Source organism: Populus alba, chromosome 14, assembly GCF_005239225.2.
Source record: "Populus alba chromosome 14, ASM523922v2, whole genome shotgun sequence".
NCBI classification, from domain to species: Eukaryota; Viridiplantae; Streptophyta; class Magnoliopsida; order Malpighiales; family Salicaceae; genus Populus; species Populus alba.
In genome coordinates, this window is record NC_133297.1 from 19846647 (window position 1) to 19855472 (window position 8826).

General features: G+C 33.3%; 1 long non-coding RNA gene across 12 annotated transcripts; it reads right to left on the reverse strand.

Moving 5' to 3' along the window:
• Positions 1–170: 170 nt before the first annotated feature.
• On the reverse strand, positions 171–8476 carry LOC118050922 (uncharacterized). 12 transcript variants are annotated; one of them, XR_012167791.1, is made up of 11 exons: positions 8090–8473; positions 7953–7987; positions 4643–4745; positions 4462–4547; positions 4308–4346; positions 4069–4224; positions 3719–3781; positions 2438–3036; positions 2196–2319; positions 883–993; positions 171–796 (listed from the first exon to the last, which is right to left on the reverse strand). It is a non-coding gene; the product is annotated as an uncharacterized lncRNA (long non-coding RNA). The 12 variants fall into 12 exon arrangements; XR_012167793.1 differs by having other exon boundaries at positions 4153–4224; positions 8090–8472; XR_012167799.1 differs by having other exon boundaries at positions 4069–4346; positions 7953–8005; positions 8090–8476.
• Between the last annotated feature and the right edge of the window lie 350 nt (positions 8477–8826).

Genomic DNA, 8826 nt, shown 5'->3' on the forward strand with positions numbered 1-8826 from the left:
CGGACTTTCCGTTGCTGAATATATTATTTTTATTAAATTAATTTTTTTATTTATCAAAATGAATTTTAATTTGTTTAATTAATTATTTATAGATATTTTAAAAGTTGTAAAATATATATAACCAACATAAATTAATATTACAAAATAAATGCATCACTAATAAAAAAATGGAATAAAAATAATGTTCATATTATAAAAATTTAGTTAAACTTGCATTAATACAAATAAGTCAAAATACAATAAAAAGAAACAACAAAAGATACAATCATGGTGCTGGTTGCATAGACGAACCATGATATTGTGGATCGACACAAGATGAATTAGGATATAGTCGTCGAGGTGTAGGTCGATAAATTGGTTGAGATGTGGAACCTATATGTGTCATTATCTGGGGAGCTATAGGTGGTGGCATTGATGGGGCCAAAGGTGATGGCATACCTTGGGCAATATTTGATGTCCCACCATGGTATCCAAGATTGTTCACAAAATATTCTTTCATGGAATCCATCTGCCTTTTCATTTCAAGAATAAAATCATCTTTTTTCTTTATCTCCTCTTCTTTATTCTTTATCTTCTTTTGCAATGCCCGATATGATGAACTCGGATATGATGACTCCACCGAGTAGGAATGTGATGAAGAGCTTGTACTAACTATAGATTTTGGCATACGAGGTGCACCATATATCCTACCCCTTGTAACTCCTTCTGAAGCCACACACTAAGCTGCTCCATCAAATGAAGGATGATTTTCCCGATTAGTTCCATACTTTGAAATCATCTCCATTTTATAATTTTCCTACAAATAAAATACATGTAATAATAAATTCATTTGAATGTTAAATAATACTTAAGTTATAACAATAATAAAATAAAAATACATACAACCACTTTTTTAGACTTGTTGTCGATGAAGCTACCAGACTGCTTAGTACTTTGATGCAAAGCTGAAAAGACATCATCCCATGGGGGTTCTTTTCCACCAGCTTCCTCTTGCTTTCAAGATTAATAAATATTATAAAAGATAAATATAAAAAATTTAATTCATTATCTTAAGAAAATTCTTTACCATGTTAGCTCGATATGATGCAAATGACACTGTTCCTCCAGAATGAGTGCTTATTTTGCCATCTGTTTTGGTTAATCGATTCTTCCTAGCAGATTCCGACCTCCTTTGAAATTCAGGGGTGGACCAAACATTTTTGATCATTTGATTACAGTCATCATTGTTTATCCAAGCAGGACCTTTATCAGGCAATCTATAATATTTGTAGTGTTTCCATTTGACATGGCTTTCTTGCGAGCTCGTGTCAATTGTTGATTCAAAGCAATCCTAGCCTTATCTTCCCAAATTTTATGAACAATCGACTCATCTTCCTCAGGAAAGGAATAATTTTTCTACCAAATAATATATATATATATATATACCAAGTAAAAAGAGTGCACAAAATTTCAAAGTATGAAAAATGATTAATCATATTGTGTTATCTTGTTCATAATTTGCAAGATTATGTAATAACTAAAGAAATTAAATGATATTAAAGAGTAAATAAGAAATAAAAACAAATTAGAACACAAATCAGTCCCTACTACAATACCTGTGTTGGAGACGAGAAGCATATTTATGGTTTCCCATAAATAAAAAAGGAGAGGAATATGACAACTCCTTAATCCATATCTTATTGATTCAGCAAACTATATAAAAAACTAAACACCCCACAGATAAAAGAAAAGGAATATAAAGCAAGTGAATCCTGACAAGATTTTAAATTCCACATGCAGGTTCAAAAATCAATACCATTTCCATATGAAGGCATCCAATCGAGTTTGTTTTTTATCATATGCCTTGGTACATTTTGCTCTTACAAGTAGTGTTAGGCTGAACTTAAATTCTTGGTAGTTTTATTTCTCCATCCCTACCTCCACCCCCAACGTCCCTTTCCATTCAGACTTGGCTTTTAGGTGTAATTGTTGGCTTCTATCTGGACCTTTTTGCTATGCAATTTAATGGCCTTCATGATTTGAAACTTAAAGTATTACAATGGCCATAGCACCAAGAAGCAATACCCCAACACATCAATAAAGTAGTCTCAATTAAAGAGTGAATATATTTCCGTTTGAACCCAAACACAAACAAATTACAAGAATATTATAAACATATCAAAGAAAAGAATATGACAATTAGTGTTGATTCTTACCTTAAACTCCTTAAAGAGCTCATCCCTGCACATTGAATCTACTTTTTCCCAACAATGCCATGCTCCCTTAAAATTAGACCTCAAAATATCTCCGATTGCACGTTCACACAATGCGTTATTGAACCTGAAAAAATATAATAACAAACTTTTATTAAAAAAAATAATTACATAATAATAAGTAAATTTTTTTCAAACCTGAAAATATAACCTTAATAAGTTAGTTTTTAAAAGTTTCAACTTACTCTGTTGTTCCATACAAACAAAGCTCTTTTTTTCTTGTATTGGATCTATTTGTGTGTCAAAACCCTTCCTTTTAACACTTCGATCATAAATGTATGGAGAACAGGTTGAACTGTGGTTTGATGGGATACCATCTTGATCCTCGTCATATACACCTCTCTCATTACTACCAGCTCTCTCATCACATACACCTCTATCATTACTACCATCTCCCTCATCTTCATCTCTAATGTTCACATCATCATCAGTATCACCATCATCACCCTCAACTCTCTCATAACTCCTATATGCATTATGTCCTCCATAAACAAGTTGGTTATCTCGAGAGAAACCTCATTGAGTTTGAAGCAAATCTTGGAAGCGAAACCCCTCACAAAGTTGATATGCATCAACCCTCCCATAATCATGTTGAGGAGGATGTGTACTCCCCAAAGTAGGTATATAATACTCCTTCGAGTTCTGATACACAGGTTGCTGAAACGTGGCTCCTTTGTTATTACGCCTTGATGGAGTTTGAAATGATTTGGATGAAGTGGACCTATCACTCCTTGAAGTGGACCTGTCACTCCTAGAATCTAATATGGATCCTCGTCGAGGCATGCTAAAAACCATAAAAAATACATGCATTACTATCAATAATTATTGAGTTCATAAAATATAAAACCAACCAAACTGCATAATTATATCAAAGAAGGAATGCAAAATTCTTTCCTTTGTTCTTCATACATGTCATATATATCATTGAAGAAGCAGGCATGGATAGAAGCTAAGCATAAAAATAAAAACAGCAGGAATTAATTAGTGGTGATTAATTAATTAATGGAATAAGACAGCATGATTTGTTTAAGACAATAATCATGGAATTAAATGGTAGTGATCAAAGCATGATGAGATTGGAGCTGGCAATGATGTCCTTAACACGTGATTCCATTACCTTTATTTCACTAGTGAACGTATTGGCTGATGGCCATAGCTGTAGACTTAAGCAAATCACCATATCGGTCATTGCCAGTGCTTAATGCCTAACCAATTATTATTAGATGTAAGCATTATCCCTTTTAAGTTTTAAGTATGATGCTGGAAAGGTGAATGAGCAAATAAAATAGTCTCATCATTACACACTCCTTACTAATTTTTATAAGATTCACAAATATAAGGACAGACCACCTAGAACTGGAATTAAAAGAGTTTGCATGTAACGAAGTCTTTGAACAATCCTAGCAATAGGGAGTTTCCTAGTATAGAGAAATCTGCATGTAAATCAGTAACACAGAAATTCCCACCTAGCTATGACATTAATGGTTTTGAGAATAATCAAAGCTAAGAGGTTGCTGACAGAATGGAGCCTGCAAAAAAAAAAAGTGTAATTTAGCCAGCCAAATATTTTGGCTGCGAGGAAGTGATTTCCAATATGGAGGACATAATGCATGAATAAAGCCAAGATTGACACATTAGCATAGAGTAGCAGGACCATTACACGCAACTCAGGAACATTAGAAAAAGTGGAAAACATATGTTGCCAACTAACAACAGATAAAGTTTGAATTCATTTCTTATATTTCCATATCTAGCAGCTTAGAAAGTGAGTGATGTCTAAAACATGGTAAAATCATTATGATATTATGTGAATTACTTTGAACTAACTTTAAGATGCTTCCTGGATCAATCATGATGTAAGAAAGAAGTTGCATGTCATGTAGTTCATAGGCTGCTTTACATTTTCTTCTCGAAATCCAGTTCCCTTTTCTCCAAATCATTGAGTCAATGTACCATATGCATCCTAAAAAGGCTGAACAAAAGTAACATTCAAATTGGATCACATCATACCAGTAACGTTAAAAAGAAAAATAATAGGTTGAGGAGGAATCCAACCCGATTCTGTAGTAACTCTAGCTAATTCCAGCATTGATGCTGCATAACAATCAAACATGCAAATTGAAATGACTAAGCATGGAAATTCATAATCAACAAGTACGTTTGAGATATTTAAGGCAGCCCAAGTGGTTAAGAGATGTAATTTAATCACCAGCTCCTGATGAACCAAAAGGACCATCAAAATGGCCATTAATTAAAACAGATGGGTCAGTTTCTTGTGAATCTGCTGATGATATCCTGTCATTAAGTAAAATTTAGTCCACAATGGTGTTTTCCAAAAATGTAAGATAAAAATACAACCTTTGTCATGTCACAAGGCATACACATTATACCTGTTTGTCTATGCAGACCGGCAATATGAGGATTATCTTAGGGAAGAAGGAACAAGCCTATAAGTAGGAACAAAAATTCTTTGTATATGTACTGCCTGTAAGCCTGTAAGCAGGAACTACCAGTTTATTAGAAATGGTTTCGAAGTTCAATCAAAATAATATATGTCATCTGATCCATAACACAAACTTGAATAAAATAGCAAATAAATAACATTGAAAGCCTAAACTTGTCAAGTAATATGAGGAAATAATATGAAATCATCCATACATATAATAAAGATAATTCATTACATATACTACAAAATATAATTAATTCGTGCTCCTCATTATTATCATCACTCCTAGCCATGTCATCATCATCACACAAAACCATGTCGTCACCACCACCACCACCACCACCACCAGCATCATCATCATAATCATCATCATCTTCTTCTTCTTCTTCTTCCTCCTCCGCAACCCTTTCATCTTCTTTTCCCCAATTTACGTCAAGCTGAAGCAATTCATGTTGACTGATTTCTTCATAATAAGATGATTCCACAAGTATATTTGGATCATCAATTGTTTGAGTAGGAAGGACATGACATGGTTGAGAAATCTCATCCGATTGATCAACATCAAATGTTCTCACATTGTTTTCATCTTCAATAAATTCACCCATGTCAACATTATAATGACTTCTAGCAGTTGTTTAATAACCATCCACCATTCAAAGGAAAATAGTTTCAACATCTGATTTCAATAGCATTCTTCCTTTTTGGGTTCCATACTTGTTCATTATGTGTAACTTTCAAGTTTTGTGGCTATGAGTGTTAATGCTGCTGCTATAGAGTCATTTTAACGTGATGATCAATAAGAAAATATGATGGGGATGGTGCTACACTAGTTATACATCCTGTCACTGCTACAAAATATGGTATTGAAGTTTCACAAGATTCTCTTGCTACTTGCTGGGAATGCAGCCAAAAGATTATTTTTGGAGAGGTGGTTTCTTATGTATCTATCTTTATTCTCTAGAGATCATTTTTAAACCTCATATTTCTTTATGTGTGGCGAACCAGATTCATAAAGTCATGCATTATACACATAAACCAAACATTTTTCATCTGGACTGAGAACAATAATACGCTAACAGTCTTGGCAACCTATATATACCAGTTGAAGGACTTAATCCTAATTCATATAGGAAAAGGACTTGTTGAAGTCGCATGCTAACTGTAAATCCAAATAGCATAAGGATTCTTAAACTAAAAAGAAGCAAAGGCAGTAGGGAAACTAAAAGGGACCATTTCTGATACATGAACTGTAAAACATTTTTTTTTATGAGACTTGTGAATTTTACTTAATATGGGTTGATTCTGCAGGAAGAACACAAGGAAAAAAAAGAGGCATTGAGTGATTATGTTATTGATAAGATCGATAAGGGTAGTTGCTCTACCAATTTAGGTTTGATCGAAACATTATAACTGCCACAGAAGATTATCTTGCTCAATTTACTCATGCCTTTTCGTGTTTGCTTAACTACAGATATTGCAGACATGGCAGATAAGGGTTGCACAATTGATAATGGTGGACTGGATTGCAAACTTTTTCTGCTGAGTAAGGCATGGTAAAGCTGCTTTCACTAGCGGGTTTTTTTTTTTTTTTTTTGTATCCCATATGTTCTTTATTCTGGTTGGTTAGATTTTAATGTTTTGGTTGATGTGGGGGGGTTCTGCTTTTGTATTACTACTAATCAGGGGGTAAATGAAATTAAGTGTAACATTAATTTGCTTTTATTTAGATTTGTTGCAATGATATCAATGCTTGTACCTATGGTTCATCTAGTTTAATCTTTAGCATAGCAAAGCAAATTGACAGTTGAAGTTTCCTTGTGTGCCTAGTTACTCCCATTCACATCTGCTTTATAATATTCTTACACTTGCTTGTATTTTTTAAGAGTGTGTCTTGCATTCTTTTGCTTTTATTGTAGAGATCTTTTATAAGTTGAGAGTTGTTTATGCTACTTTTCTTTTCCATTGTTTTGAAATGTTTAATTTTCTGAACTCAACATTTTGGTCTTTCTACCCTATGAAGCTTTCAATAATTATTTTAAACCATCATTTGAGCTATAACATTGGTTCTACAAGTTTGAATCTATCTGGATTTTTCAATATTTGAGCATGTAGTTTAACTTGAAACTCTCTTCATCCTATCTTCTTTTTGGCTAAAGCATGGACCAACTATGATGATTATGACATTGTTGGCTCTGCTGTTGTTACACAACTTTTCCTTCATGTTATGATATTCAATCTCATGATAGTCATTTAATTTTGTTCCTGTCTTTTGATATTCAAATCTCCCTAACAAAGTTAATAACTCTGTCTACAGCAACATGTTAAATGTTTCACCATTCATGCTATTCTTATTGAAGTCTTGGTTGGTATTTGCAAGGCCAAGTGTAAAGGATCAATTTAATTAAAGAGATGGATGGTCAAATAATTATGGTTTTGAGAACGTTGAAAATGTACCACACAACTCAAATGAGAACAAGGAAAAGAAATCCACAATTTATAATGCCTAGGTAACAGAATTAAAATCCTAATACATAAAAGAAAAATAACATAAAATCTAAGATAACACAATAAATCCAAACAAAATTAAAAATATATTAGTCAAGCATAATCTTTCAAGCCTCATTTCAGATTATCTACATAATGGATGAACCAACAACACAATTACCTATATGATTAGACCTCTCATCCCTGAATTTGACCTTCAAATCTCCAAGCACTGAATGGCCTCCTTAAGGAGCATGCTCTTATCCTTATCGATATTTTATTATAGGGACTAATTTGGAGGTCGATAATATGTTTCTATAAAATTGGACACCTAGTTACAGTTAAACTAGAGACACTCCTTTACACCTTTACACCCTCCCTGTTGAGGATAAATTTCGCTGGATAAAATACAAAAATCTCTATAGGTACTTAATTTGATATGAATTTAAACTGGAAAAAAAATGAAATTAATGGTTGTTCATATTTAGCCCTCAATTCAATAATTAACGTTTCCTCAGTCTATTAAAGATTCAAGAAACCTATTGATTTACTGTTCTAAACACACAATGACGCACCAAGTGAGAATAATCTTAGGATAAAATTAAAGGTTGTTCATATTTAGCCCTCAATTCAATAATTTACTGTTCTAAACCTATTGAAACTTGTGTTCATAAATAGATTTGCACTGACTACAGTTCATAAACCCTTAATTTGTCGACTGAATAGCCTAAAACCATTAATCAAAGTAGTGATAAAAAAAATTTTGTTACCTGTGTTCTTGAGTTCTGGGCGAGCAAGATGAAATCTACACGGCAGAAGAACACTTGAGATTGTGAAAGTTTGGTTAAAACTTTTAACAGTAAGTTTAATTGCAACAGAGAAACAAATAATTCCTAAAATTAATTACCTAGATTATTGAAGAACAGAATGTAAAACCCAATCCATATACAAAGAGTGGGGGTAAATCAGGATGTTCGATGGTGATAATGATGGGTATAGTGGGATGTTGCCATGGGTTTGTGTTTTTGGTGGTTTACGAAGAAAGATTGAATTTGTTAGGGATGTTGGAGACGAATGAGAAGAAGATGAAGAGAAATGTTAGGGACAAAGGAAGATCAGATCGATGAAGAGAGAATGCTAAGTTAATTGTTTTTCTACTGTTATGGATGTTATTATCAGGGGACGAAGGGGATGAAGATTCACTGCGAGTTAATTAGCATTTTCTGGGTTCTTTGTTTATTGTTCTGTTTACGTTTCTGAAGGGAAGAGAGTGTAAGTTTAGGATTGCTAATTAACGGTTGAGATTGTAAAAGTAAAATACCTCATCAACGGTCTGTGTAATTTTGACTTTATATAAAAATTTAAATATTTATTTTTTTAATCAGCAACGGATATTCTGTTGCAGATTCTATGTTGTCTTTAGCAACGGATTTTCCATTCCTAAAGCCTGTTGCTAATTTTAAAAAAATAATAAATATGCAATCCGTTGCTAAAATCAGATGTAATAGTCTAACAATTCCAATTCCGGTATTGGCTAAGGCTTTGATTATGGCAGGGTCCGATCCATTTAATCGGACCTTTTGGATTGAAGTGGATTGAAGAAGCTTTGCGGTGGATGGTGGTGGTGGAAGGTTGTCCGCAACT